General features: G+C 44.2%; 1 long non-coding RNA gene across 1 annotated transcript; it reads right to left on the bottom strand.

Annotated features, from left to right (window-relative positions):
• Positions 1-7,044: 7,044 nt before the first annotated feature.
• On the bottom strand, positions 7,045-10,433 carry LOC109145140. Its single transcript, XR_002046404.2, has 4 exons — positions 10,233-10,433; positions 9,660-9,719; positions 8,383-8,764; positions 7,045-7,329 (listed from the first exon to the last, which is right to left on the bottom strand). It is a non-coding gene; the product is annotated as an uncharacterized LOC109145140 (long non-coding RNA).
• Between the last annotated feature and the right edge of the window lie 3,919 nt (positions 10,434-14,352).

Here is a 14,352-nt window from a genome sequence, read left to right as displayed (position 1 = left end):
ACACACAGTGTATAATTAAGATCATATGAGACTCTGAATTTCTTTCCCTTGCCCAGCTACAACCAAGAAAAGGGCCAAACAAATCTCTTTGCCCTTAAAAATTGGAAGGTAAGTCCTATAATTTGACTTTTCCTTACATGCCTTCATTTCTAGCTGTAATTTCTATTTAAATGTTTCTTTACACTCTCCAAAACCACCATTGTCATGGTACATTATGGCATGTTCATTTCCTGCAAGATAGCAAGGCAGTATTTTCAAAAGCAGCTAAAATAGTTAAAAGAACAAGTTCCCAGTCAAAATCTTTCCAGGTTGAAAGGTTCTATGAGCAGGGAAGTTACGTGAGCAGCACAATGTGGATCCTCACCTCAGTGGTGCCAAGAGATTATTTTGGAAAGTTACTCTACAGACCTGAATGTAAAGGGATAAAAGGCTGGTTTGGCAAGTTGAAAGAGCAAGGCTAATTCCACAGATTTTACAGCAATAGGCAATGCTGCTTCAGGGAATTCAAAAAGCAAGAATAGATTTTCCTCTTATTAGAGGCCTATTTTATAATTTTATGCATCAGTCTGTTGACTGCTGTATCAGTCATTGAAGAGGAAAAAAACACTATTTTTGAGAAATACTAATTGCTGTCATTTAAGGTGCTGTCAGGATTGTGACTTGTAACTTCCAGCTTAATGTACATACAAGCCTAAGATGCTCAGCCTTCCTTCAGTGGTCAGGGCTGGTTAAGAGGGGGGGCAGAAGAAATGAGTATTTTGACAGTTTGACAAGTGCATTTCTTACCTGGCACAGCTGTGTTGTCTGGACTGGCCCTGGGCATTGATTGACATGCTTACCATAATCCAAGGGAAAGCAAAATAAGACTGCCTCTTGTACAGCTCAAATGAAATCAGCTGTCTTCTATAGCTGGGTAAATTCAGAGCAACTTGCTGAACTTGCTCTGAATATACACAAGGGGAAAAAAAATAAGGAGGACTTTAGTACTTAATTTTTATTATTGGAAACAGCCATCACATTGCGAACTCCTTTGAGCGTGGAAGGAAAGCCACATCTGAGAGTTTCAATGGTCAGTTTATGTAATATTCCATGCCCTGCCTTCAGTTTGATTGCTGAGCTTTTCCTCTTCTACAGCAACAACTTTGATTTCTTTTCATACAAATCTACGTAGAAAAAAGTATTCTTCATCTTGCTGCCCAGCCTGTAAGTAACAACCCCTTCACTGGAGATGTGGCTTGTTCAGGACCCAGAAGCAAATTGACTAAATAGCCTCTCTTCCCAGGAAGGGGTGGAGGAAAAGCAATGTATTAGGGAACAACAAATCAACCCCAGGCTGGGGATAGTAGAGAAAGAAGGAAGAAAAGAGGAAAACCAAAAAGAAAAGAAGAAATAGATGGAAGAGAAAAAGAGAAAGACAGAGAGAAATAAATAGTCTGTAGAAAAATATAATTGACTTCAAAACTCCCAGCCTCTGTTAGAGTTAAAGAGAAAGCCTTTGTGCTCCTCAGATTTCCTCTTTACATGATGAATGTATGGGGTTGGAAGAAGCCTGCAGAGGAAGACCCGGCACTCTCACCTTTGTGCACAGGTTCTGCAGGGCTGCTCTTTGTTGCCTTATGCTACAACACACTGGTACAGTGACCAGCACTGCTGACAATATTCCAGGTGGGATCCAATGCCTTTCCCAGCAACAGACATATTGCCTCTTTTGTTTTTTTATCCTGCCGCTCCATTAATGCAGCCTTGTCTCTTGCTTGTCCTTTTGCCACAGATGTGATCTAGGCAGACAGTTTCAAGGCTTTTTCCAAAGGAAACTAACACCCAACACATCAAATCCCTCTCTTCATCCCTCTCCTGAATGCTTGCTCTGTTAAGGCATATTTCCCAGACTGATTCCCTGCTTCCAGATTAATTACTCTACATTTCTCCACACTGAACTCCAGTTTACCATTTGTTAGCAGAGTCATTGAAGAGATTTTGGCCCTGGTGAATCTGCCTAGGCTGTGCCCAGTCATGGGGAGACCTTACACCATATTATCTCTTCCCTCGGCCCAGTGCAAAGCTGAAGTAACTCCTCAGACATCAGCAGTGCACATGCACAGTGTTTCTGAGGAGCAGGCTCGCTCTTTTCAAGGTCCAGCAAATAACAGACTGCTCTGAAGCACCTGGCAGCACAGCAGGGCTGGCAGCCCCTTGCCACAGCCCCAGAGGCACCCGTGACTCCTGACCTTGCTGACAATGTTTCCACCCAGCAGAGACATGAAAGGACTCCTGGCTGGTCGGGCTGGGAAGTCAGAAGGGGGTCTTGCTAGGATGCTTTGCTGCTGGTGGTGCCAAACCTGGCTGCCTTAGAGACATGAGCATGGTGGGGCACCTTTGTGCTGTCTGGATTACACATCAGAGAGATCCTGAAACAGTCCCAAGAACAGCCTTCTGCCAGCTTGAAAAGTTTTCATCTGTGCTTATTGTCTCATACCTGCCCTCGAGCTGGTTTTGATCCAACAGCCTCTATTACCACCTCTTCCTTTACCTTTTGCCTTAGCTATTAATCTCTGATGTGGAACTTTGTGAAATGCTCTTTGAAACTCTAAGCACACTGCTGAATTCCCCTTATCTAGCCTGGCAGTAATATCTTCAAAGAACTCCAGGAGGTTAGTTAAGTATGACCTCCTCTAGCTTCAAGCTCAGCTTCCCAGCAAGCCCTTCACTCCTTTGCTAGAGATGAGAGGAAGAGGACGGGGAACTCTGGGACAAAGAGGCACATCACTGTTACAATGCCGACAGCAGCAGACACAGCACCACTCCTGCTGCCCAGCACATTTTTAAATTACCTTGGCGACACCAGGCTCTCTGACTGCACCTTCTGTTCTGCCAGGACCCAATGCAAATCATATCTCAAAGGCAAGCTGCCGCTACCCACACAGGGGTGAACTTCCAGAGAGGCACCAGGGATTTCTGAAATTAAGCTGAGGACCCAGCTGCACATCCTGCACCTTTGGGTAATGCCTCAAGTTCCTTTAATTTCTGCCTATTGTCAGGTTCTCATCTTTCATGCCCTCCAACCATGGTGCCATTTCAGACTCATGTAATGCTACAGAAATGTTTTCACCATGAAATTGCCCAAATACTAGAAGCATTCCAAGACAGGTATCTCCATCCTTTAAGACACCTGAAAATCAGACAAAGTCCTGAGCAACACCACCTAACTTCGAAGTCAGCCCTGATCTAAGTAGAAAGGTGGACCACAGGATATATCAGAATAAGGCTTATTGGGGATTTTTATCTTGCCTTTGGACCCAGTCCCATCTTTCAGCTCTTAACTAGTGAGCCCAGGCACCCAAGCCTAATTGTAACCCAACCACTGCCCTGCCAGGACCTTGGCTGGAGTTAGGTATAGCTTGGTGAGTTCCCTCCCTTCTGCATCAGCCCAAGCAGTATTTAAAGTTTATCTCTACTGAAGCAAGTCCACGGTTTAATTTCACCTCCACTTGAAATGTGCAGAATTTCCCCTTGCACTGTGCTTCCTGCTCCCCCAGAGCACCTTGCTGTGTTTCCATTCACACATCATCTCTTGCTGGTTTCTCATTTACATCATAATACTGGAGTTGCTGTTTACACTGAGCTGCACAAAGGTATGTTTTACATCTTACTGTGGTGTGATCATTAACATCATACTGCTGGCCCCAGGGAGTTTCATGACTGGATTCAGATCCATCTGTCCTGTGCTCCCAACAGGGGTTCCCGCTGCAGGCCTGAATATTTTGGCAGGAGACAATTCAAAATGTGCAAAACACTACATGTCAGGCAGAATGTGTTACCTTAAATGATGATCTATTATATGAATGTTCTTGTTGTTTTGTATCTTATCTCTTTAAAGAGCAGCCTCTTCAGAAATCATGGTGCAGTCTATGCTCCATCACAACAAAAGTGCTAGGTACACCTGCAGTGAGGTAAACTCCCTTAACATTCTCAACCTATAGATAAAATCCCCTCAAAAGAATAAAAAAAAAGTAAGATATCATTCCTTATTTACAACTGATACAAAGTTACAAGATTTTGGTGTATTCCCTTTACAGGCGTGCATCTCAAAGGTATATATATAAAGTTTCTACCACGTGTATCTGCATAGCTTGTCTGGAAACTAAAATACAGACACACATGGCAATGCTGCAGATTTCACCCACAGAGCTACAGACTGATACAGCCCTAAGCATTAATCATGGGGGGAGCCAGGTGTTTCAGTGTGCCAGCAGCCATGCTGTCCACAGGCAGTGGGATCCAGGCTGGGGGAAGGAGACATCTGCTTTGGAAGTAAACATCCACCTGGCAGCCTGGGTGAAAACATGAGCTACAGAGAAAAATGAGGATGGTGAACATGCCTTTTCCTTTTAGAAGGTCCTGTAGAGGTTCTGTCACTTTGAGGGTTGGCTTCAGTAGGAAACAGTCCTTTTTATATTTCTCCTCAGTTGCATTTACACCTAGGGCTTACTGCAGCTGCCCTTGAACTCCCTTCCACCACGTCTATCTACTGTTTGCTCAAGTACACTAGAAAAGATACCTCAAGATTAGATTTTAAGGAACATGTGTGGATGGACAAAATCTGGCAACTTTTTATCTTCAAATGTGAGAACATAATTTAGTTCACTTTCTGCCCTCTTCTCCTCTATATCCTTGGAGGAACGAGGCACTTTCATCTGCATTGGTGGGAAATGTCTCCTCAGCATTGAGGACAAAAAGTCATTCCTGACACTTGGCACAGAGTAGGCTCAAAACTACATCCTGAAAGTGACTGGGTTCTCTAAAGAGAATATGAAAAAAAATTACTACCTGAATAATAAATTTGACAGAACTTATCCTAAACAATAGCAATCTCTGTAGGCTTCTCAGAAGTTGCAAGGCACACACTTGCAAACAGAGGTGCCCTCAGGAGAGATCCACAACACAAACTGGGCCCCTAGGCTGGCTTTGGGCTGCATCCTTTCATCTGTAATACACAGCTCAGGCTGACCTTTAACTAGGAGAAATAAAAAAGGGAGGCGACTGTTACTGAGTCACAGAGAGGGGGAAAAAATAAGGTGTGAATTACAATGGGGATGAATGGAGAATATTTAGAAAATCCTAGGAGGCAGAGTATTTTGAAAAGGCTTCTGGATGGGGCAAACACACTGGCAGCACTGGGTTTGCAGGAGTTGCTTTGGTGCAGATTTGCCAACAGGTTTCCCTAGGTTTTCTCAGGATAGATCCCTGAAGTCTGAGATTTCAAACTCCACAGACACTTTTGAAAATCTTGGTTCCTTACAGAGTCCCACAATGCTCCAATAACTGTATAGCCTTGAATTTCCATAGCACTAAGTGCTGCTACAAGAGTCAAGACAGGTATTGCTGGGTCCAGATCTGGCAGATTCAGCATCAGGATTTGGCGGGGAAACTCCATCTCACCATCTCTCCCCCACTGCAAGTAACAAGCGCAAAGAAAAGGTGAATCCTCAGCATCAGTCCAATGCTCACAGATGAAAAAAATAAAAAAAAAAAATCTCAGGGTCACCCTTTTTCTTTCAGTGTAGGACTACAAAGTCAATATAACAGTGTTGCATGGACACTCAACGTGACTTTAAACAAGCTGTGGTACAGCCAGCAGCACAGCGATGCTGGAAGTACATTATCCAGCAGAGGCTGGATAATAATCATCACCAATTCATCCACTTTTTTGGGAGAGCGTTGCAACCAGTGGTGGCCACTGTCTATCCTTGCTTCTTAGCTCACCCTGCCCAGGGTAGGTGGCTTGAAGTGAGTTAAGCCAGGCTTGTATCTACTCATGGCTACAGGAGGAGCAGAAGAACCCTCGCAGCTGATTTATCTCCACGTGTACCACCTACCTGGCCAACTCACAAAAGGCTCCAGGATCCCTGACCTTGCCAGCAAGCCCAAAGCTGCCTTACTTGGGCCAGCAGGGGAGAGCCCAGAGACTGTACCTGCTGCAATGTAACTTCATGCCAGTCAGAACGGTTGTGTGGAGGAAGATGGAGAAAAAAAAAATCACCGAGAATTAATCAAGCCATCATCAGTGGCTCCAGGTGCAATAGCTGTACAAGAAAAACAAATAAATCAACCCACAGTTAAAAATAGCCTTTTTGATTACTGTCTTCAGTCTTCGTCTAAAGACAGAGTAACAACATAACGTTCTCTCAGGAACTAACCCCTGGCCAATATTTTACAGCTCCTGCCCTTAGAGTAAGTCAATATGTGCAGAAGATAGAGAGGTGGATTGATGAGAGGTAAAAGATACCTGTACTGTACTGTACACATTTGCTCCTGCTGGGCCCAGGGAGCTGCCCGCGAGGGCACAGGAGAAAAGGGCAACACCTTGACGGCCGTGCACGAGCCCTCATGGCCAAAAAGCCACCTCAGGCGAGTCGAAGCCAAAGCTTGTGAGGGCTCACTTTGCACCACTGACCTCTTAGAAATGTTTTTATCGATATCCGTGTCTCACAACAGGGGCTGCAGCACCTCTGGGCACCCGCCCGGATCTGCAGTGTCACACCTTTCCCCAGCCCTCGGTCCCGGGGGTCTCTGCTGGCGCTCGGGTCCTAACGGTGTTCATAAAATGGGAGATATATAAAAGATACAAAGCAAGAATACAAGTAACACGTTGTCTATTTTAACTCCTTTATATTAATTGTTAAATGTCACCCTCAATAGAAAAACCACTGTCACCAGCGCTGGCGTTTGCAGCAGCTTCTCACTGAGGGTTCTCTAGTCGCAGCAGAAAATCTGGGTTCAAGGCTGAAAACGGAAACCGCCCGGCTCACGGGATCGGCCCCTCAGCTCCCCGCGGCTCCCGGGATCGGCCCCTCAGCTCCGGGCTCCCCGCGGCTCCCGGGATCGGCCCCTCAGCTCCGGGCTCCCCGCGGCTCCCGGGGATCGGCCCCTCAGCTCCGGGCTCCCCGCGGCTCCCGGGATCGGCCCCTCAGCTCCCGCGTCCCCGCCCGCTCCCGACCCGCGGCGGCACCGGCGGGGGACAGCGCCACCTGCTGCCATCGCCGCGCGCTGCAGCCGCGGCCGGAGCCGAGAGGGGGCCCGAGCCGGGAGCCCTCACAGCCGGGCCGGCTCCCAGCGCCTGCACGAACGGCACATCCTTCCCGCAACCCGCCGAGACCCCGGCCTCAGTCACAGCTTGAAGAGATAAATACGACCAGCAACTCGCGGGGCTTGTGGCTGAAACTCCAGGTGGCCTCTGGTAATCTTAACTGTGACATCTCCTCCCCGTCAGTGTCTTCTGGAGAAAGGGCAAACAGGAGTAACCAGAGCCTGTATCCGTCTGGGTAGTCCCTATTTTGATACAGTCCCTGTTATATTTCCTTTCTTGATCATCTCAGTTAATAGTTATAGAATCATAGAATCTCCTGAGTTGAAAGAGACTGACAGGGATAATCAAGTCTGACTCCTGGCTCAGCACAGCACAGCCCCAAGAGCCACACCATGTTCCTGACAGCATTGTCCAACGCTTCTTGAACTCCTTTAGGCTGGTGCTGTGACCACTTTCCTGGGAAGCCAGTTCCAGTGCCTAACCACCCTGTGGGCGAAGAATCATTTCCTAATATCCAACCTAAACCTTCCCTGACACAGCTCCATGCCATTCCCTCGGGTCCTGTCACTGGGCACCAGAGAGATCAGCATCTGCTCCTCCACGTCCCCTCATGAGGAAGCTGCAAACCATGATGAGGTTTCCTCTCAGTCTCCTCAACTGGCCCAGACTTTTCAGTCTCTCCTCACACTGAAATTTTCCCCTGAGCTTCTATTTAAAGTGGGAAAATCACTCTGATTATGCTCCTTGCCTGCAGTTTGTGTTTGGTTGCTCCAGCATTCGTCTGCAGCTCAGTGTTTACATGGGATACACAACTTGTAAGTCTAAGATTTGATTATACAGAAAGATGTTCCAGGAACGTTACACATAAATACATGGACTCAGTGTAGTCTGATTCATCCAGATTAATTTTTTCAGACTTCTCACCTCACATCATTTGCCCAAGAATGTTCTCATTTGTCCAAGAAGCATCAACACTGACAGCAAAAAATCCTCATCCCATAACTATGGGCCATCCTGCTGGCATCTGGCTCAAGGAGTCTCCGACAATTATAAAGAATGAGAGTTGGAGCATTTCTGAGCCTGCAGGGAGAAGGTACAAGGACCCTACTGGAAAACCCCAAAAACTGGGTAGCTCTTCTGAAATCACACTCCGTATTCTTCTGACTCCCCCCATAGTGAGTCACTGACCTGGCTCCACAGGAGGAGCCACAATCCCGCACTGTCCAGACCTTCTTCATTGGCTCAACACACCACAGCCACCCAACATAAGCAGCCACGTCCAGCCAGATACTCACTGCCAAAAGTCTCAGGATCTGTGCAATGGTCTCCTCCCTTACACCAGGTGAGGCACGGTTTTGGATGGTGTTGTGCTTCCTCCCATCCTCCATCCATTGAGTCTCCTGGCAAAAGTGCTGAATTCAGTGTGAGGATAATGGGAAAAATTTAAGTAATATCTAAATATTTCCACAACGTAACAATCAATAGTGATTGTGTATCTCAACCCTCTTGTAAACAAACAGAAATAAACATGCAGTTTGACCTGAGCATGTCAGCAAAGTCCTGTCTCTGGGTTACTTCTTGCTTTTTAATCTGTGCAGGTTGATATAACCCACCTCTGCTGTAAATATCCATCCATCTAGCTGTTTGTGGGACTGGCATCTCTACACACTTCTGCTGCTGAAATAAAGACAGGAAAGAAAGGCATTTGGAAATATGTCTCAAATCTTAAACATAACTTGACAACTAGTGGGCAAAAGATAACAGAGTGACATTTACAGAAAGTTACACATGATGCAGGTGTATATGAGTCAAACCATAAAAGGGACACGGCTCAGATCTTTTGTGTTCTCCTAGAGGACTTTGATGTCATTTAATGGGCCATGCTCCACTCACAAATCCATTTTCACAAGCCTTTTTTGGTCGCTTTCATATTTTGTGTATTTTAAATTAAGACTTAAGCCATTGTGAAGGACCTGAGTGGTGCACAGACTGAGGCCCATCATCTCCTCATTTCCCCGATGGGCTTTCCAAGTCAGATGCATTTCTTGCAGCAGTCTTCCCTCGCCTGGCTCTTCTGCTACACCTGCAGCAATATTCTGCTTCTAGTGACACTCTCATCTTCCTCACATTCAGGTAACTTTGCTTCATCGGGGGGGATGAAGCCTAGTGATCAATGACCTCAACTGGCAGTTAATTTCTTCTAGCAGAGGCCTGCCCATTCCCCGTGGTGTCCATCTGTGGGTGGCACAGTGGCCTCCAAACACTGGAGTGTCACTGCCCAAGAGTGTGGCTCTCATTGAAAAGTTTGGGCCAACAGTGAGAAATGTAACCACAACCTTGCAAAAGGCTGGTTAAAACCCAAAAGTATAGCTGGTGTATTGCTGGGGAAGTCATTACACTCCAGAGTTTTCATGGAGTCAGTGGTGCAGATATGTACCACCTGGAATTTGTGAAAGTATTAAGGAAGTTGTTAGAAAAAAAATACATCTCTTCTCAGTGGCTGCATTCTCCGATGGTAAAAACCAGAAAGACTTTATTCCACCTCACAAGGCTGCTGGGAAGAGAAACTCACTGAAATCTGTGATGCCATGGTAATGATTCTTGGCTACTTCCTTCATCAATGGGCTTATTACTGTAAAAAAAATAAAGAGAAAAAGAAAATACAAATATTTATCAGTGTGTTCCATTAAAAATTCAGAATATTACCATTGTTTTTAGCTATGTTAAAACCAGCACGTATTTCAGAGAGGGATCACTTATCCATCTTTATTAATAATTCCCTATTGTGAACAAGAAGAGTATCATTTTCTTTACACCTTTAGGGAACAAACAATTTTCCCATTTTCTACGACACTAATACACTTTTAATGGCTGTAAATTGTGCACACATAAGAAGTGAAAGATTCCCATCATTTCAATCTACATGAAAATTTCAGCTGCAGCATTTACCTTATTCTGACTCACTGATTTTAAAATTACATTAATGCCCCCACAGATCTTTTGAATTAAAGTAAGATACAGCTTCTGGTTTAGAGTGTAAAGTTAGCCTCCTGAGGAAGGCAAAGTAATACTGTAAAAATCCCGATTCTAGCATTTTTTCCACATCAAAATTAGCATTTCTTGAAAAAATTTGACTGGTACTCACCCACAGCCCACAGGTATCAAATGACCTGATCTGGAGCAGGACATTGATTCATCACCACATCAGGAAACAAATTTCCTTGGGCCACACCAGCAGCAAGGGTAGCTGAAACAGGGTCAGTTGAATGAACCCATCAACCAGTAGAAAGGAGAAAGCAGCAGCTGTGATGAGAGAGTCAAGGCTACACAAGTTTCTCTTAAGACCACTCACACTGAAAAATAAAATCCACACTTTTCATCAGCATTTACATTGCAGAGGCAGACTTAGTATTAGCTTGTGACTGCTAATAGTAGATCTGCTGCTGCAGTCTGCAATCCACCATTAACACATTTCTCTCTCTGCTGGCTTTCAGCAACCTAATGGTGAGACACCGACTGTTACTAATCAAATTATTAGTAGCTGGAATAAATGCACAGCAATGGCCTATCCTAAAATCTTTCTGTTAGAGAGACCTTGCTGAAGATGAGAATATGCAGCTGTGTGAGCAATTACAACAGCATGGACAATGTGTCACTTCTGAGTCTCAAACTTAGGGTCTCCAAAACTTCTCCTAACACCCTTCTTTCAGCCTCCACATTGTGGAGTAACAGGCACCCAAGATGTAGAAAGCAGGCACGGGCTATTTGCACTCGGTGCTCAAGGAATGTGCTTCCATACTGAGCCTGTGTCCTTTTATTAAAGGTCATTCATCAGCTGCAATGTCAAAACACAACTTGTCTTCTAAACTGGTGGTACAAAACGTCTCAGAGGTACCTGTGAAACCCCCAGTAACTGGGGAGGAAGAGTACATTCCATCTTGGGGGTTGGGGAGAGGAGGAAGAGAGGAAGACAGAGCCAGATGTCACCACAGAGCAGATAAACTCAGAAGGTGCGGCCTCTGGAGGAGAACAACACATTCGTAATACAATTATGACAGGATGGGAAAAAGACTGATAAACTAAATAGCCTTAACTCACTCCCCAAGTTCTAAGTGGTGATGTGTTCACTGGTTTAACTTTCCACCAAGATTACAGCTGTGTGACATTGGAGCCTATGAATTTAGATAGCTCATTGGTTGTAGGAGACTAAACACGTACCCATATCAAGTATGTTTTCAGATCCTTCAAACATGAGGAGAATTCAGGTAGAGTATCATGTGCTGCTGCCGCCTTGAGTCTCTGACACAACTCTGAATTTCTATTACAGCTTTTATACATAACTTTCAGACTTCATTAATTCTGGTGGAATTATGATTCGTCTTTCACTTTTTTTAAGGTTATGTGTGACAAAAAAATTATGCTTTCAATTTGTAAAACCAAATACCTACGTGGGACCTGTCGCCACCAACAGAAGCTCCAAACAATCACACTGATGGGGTTAATTGGCATTTTAAAATAAATCACTGCCTCCAGATTGATTTATTTTCCCCCTTCTCTTTACACAACATTACAGCGTTTCTCTATAATTATTCAATGCTAAGTTCATGGGTTTGAGGCAGACGACTGCAGACTTAGGAAATGGTGTTTGATTTGTTGCCATGGAAACATCTTGCTGTAGATGTACTCTAATCCCATGACAACTCTGTCTCTCAAGAACCATTTTTTCTGACATAATAAAAATCTGATCAAGGTCAGATTTAATAACAATCTCAGTTCCCAGACTTTATTTCGTAAAGCTTTAGCAGAGTTATTTTTTTTTTCTGAAGGGATTTTCTGGAAACTTTGTTTATTTTCTTAGCCGGACTGGAATTTATGCCCTAAAATACATAAACCTGGTGTGGTGTCATGTTAATTTACAGTGCACCTTTTGTTATGGTTTAATTGCATCATTAAAAGAAAGTTACTTATAATTGTTTATATTGTCTTGACAGATGTTAACATTTTACCAACATTGTTCCCACTAATACATACATTTGGGATATCAATAATGCTTATCATTTCCTAACAACTGGTGTTTACATAGTAGCAAATGCCAATGTAGTTTAGCTTTTTGTTGAACTGCACGTTTCATTATACAATGTTTTTCTGAACTATTTATCACATTCAAACCTGGAGGACTGGAGACAAGCACCAGTGCTTTATGTGTTCCACCAAAAAAGAAAACCAACATACATGCAGGAGAGTCATATTAACACAGAAAAAAAGTGACTTCACAGAGGGGAACTTGTCAAGGACTCAGGCTGAGTTTGGGAATATTTCCCCGCCTTGGCACAAGTGTATTTGTCCTTTGGCAGTTGGGTACCACTGACACCTTTGAGCAGTAACAGCTCCCTGGGAAGAGAGACTCAGCTAAAGCAGCTCAGCCTCACATTCAAGGCTGGGCTTTCAAAAGACAGCACCTGGAAATGCTGAGAGACAAGGGTGTTTCAGAAACACCTTTTCATCAACTCCTATCCAGCCCTGGGCAACTGAGTCCTGAGTATTATATGGTCCCGACAGGTGGGGGAGGAACCAAACTCAGATTACCAGTGGGGACTTCTCCATTCATGCTACTTGTCCAGTATGACTTGATAGCCCCTAGAGAGAGATTTTACATTTTCATCTTACCCTAATGCACGTATCAAAAATAATCAGGTAAATCACAGCCTAGAAAACACATCATTTCTATTGACTGTAAAAGTAATCCAAACTAATTCAGAAGCAAAGGTCTCACATCTTCTGTCCCAGAAGCTTTGTCTGCAAACTAGGTCTGAGACAGTGAAGAGAATGTTTAGAAAGAATTCATCCTTCCTACAGCAAAAATTTATTTTCCTGTGTCTGTGTAGTTTTATGCCTATCAATGGTTCTATCAAAGAAAATATATAATTGACTTCACTCTGTCAAAGTGAATGGTGATCCTGGAACTCCTTAATACATTGCATCGTAATATTTTGCAACACAACTACCCATATTTTTTCTTACTTGCCCAAGCACAGCTTCACACATATAGATGCCTATTTTGGGTCTGTATATTTTTAACCACCAACACTGGACTATTTGACCTGCTCCAGAAATCAGAATTGCATCCCTGTGACAGGTATTCACCAGCCTGTGTTACAGCCCTGCTTTGGATCCACAGTGCATTACGCAAGGTACTCTACAAGACACATCACAGAAGGGCCACCAAAAAAGGATGGGTAATGGTCTCTGCCCAGTGATGGTCTCTGGAAATCAAGTTCAACCAGTGACCAGTATCGTGGCAAAGACAATTTCTGTGACCAATGTAAAAATGTAAGGAGTTTTTTCAGAGGAGTTTTACACTGTCATGCACTATCACCACAAAGATACATGAAACCACAGAAACCGTCATTTAGCATAAGGATTGTAACAAATTTTGTACATTATCAACTTGCTCAAAACCAACAGCTTTCCATATTGATTTTCAAGTGTGGCACCACAGGAAGGATATAAACCCTTCTTATAGCCCAGAAAAAACTGAGCTACATCTGTTCTTTGACATTACAGGTGATAAAGCATCACTTTGATGGCTCAGCTGAGATCAGAGCACATCCTAGGTACCACATAGGCACACACTAAGATACAGCATCTGCCCTGCAGAGCTTTCATTTTAAGTACTGCAAGACAGAGTGAAAAAGGAATTATTCATATTCCTGTACTATAGGTCAGAAAGCTGAACTTCGGGCTTTAAGTACAAGACTGTCCTTCTTTTTGCATTATCAGTATAAACAAGGATTATTGTCAGTATTATTTTGACCAAATAAGAAAATCTGAGGCAGCTACAGTGAAGATTATATTGTGGCATAGAAACCATTTAAAGCATTCATGCCTGGCTCACAGGCATGGAGACAGAAAATACTGATGTCACTGCTGTCGAACTTCAAGGTGCTGATCACAAACCCTGTGCCCTTCCTGCTGATGTTGTAAACACACACACATTTACACACACCAAAAGATGGTTTCTGCTCTGGAAAGCAAAGGGTCCCAGGAGGGCAGAGCAGCAAGATCCATGTGTCAGTAAACACAACAGCACCGGGCCGTCACTCTCAGCATTCAATCTCCAGGTGAAAATGCAATATAACAGAAAAGGCCACCCAGCAGGACAAGTCAGGCAGGCACTCTGCAGCAAAGGCAACAGCAAATCCCACTCACCCAGGCTGCCCTGCCACCCTCTTCAACAGAGTTAGCTAAAGGATTTGTGCTCTTCT

Source organism: Corvus cornix, chromosome 4A (assembly GCF_000738735.6).
Source record: "Corvus cornix cornix isolate S_Up_H32 chromosome 4A, ASM73873v5, whole genome shotgun sequence".
In the NCBI taxonomy this organism is placed as follows: domain Eukaryota; kingdom Metazoa; phylum Chordata; class Aves; order Passeriformes; family Corvidae; genus Corvus; species Corvus cornix.
This window is presented reverse-complemented; position numbering and strand designations above follow the sequence as displayed.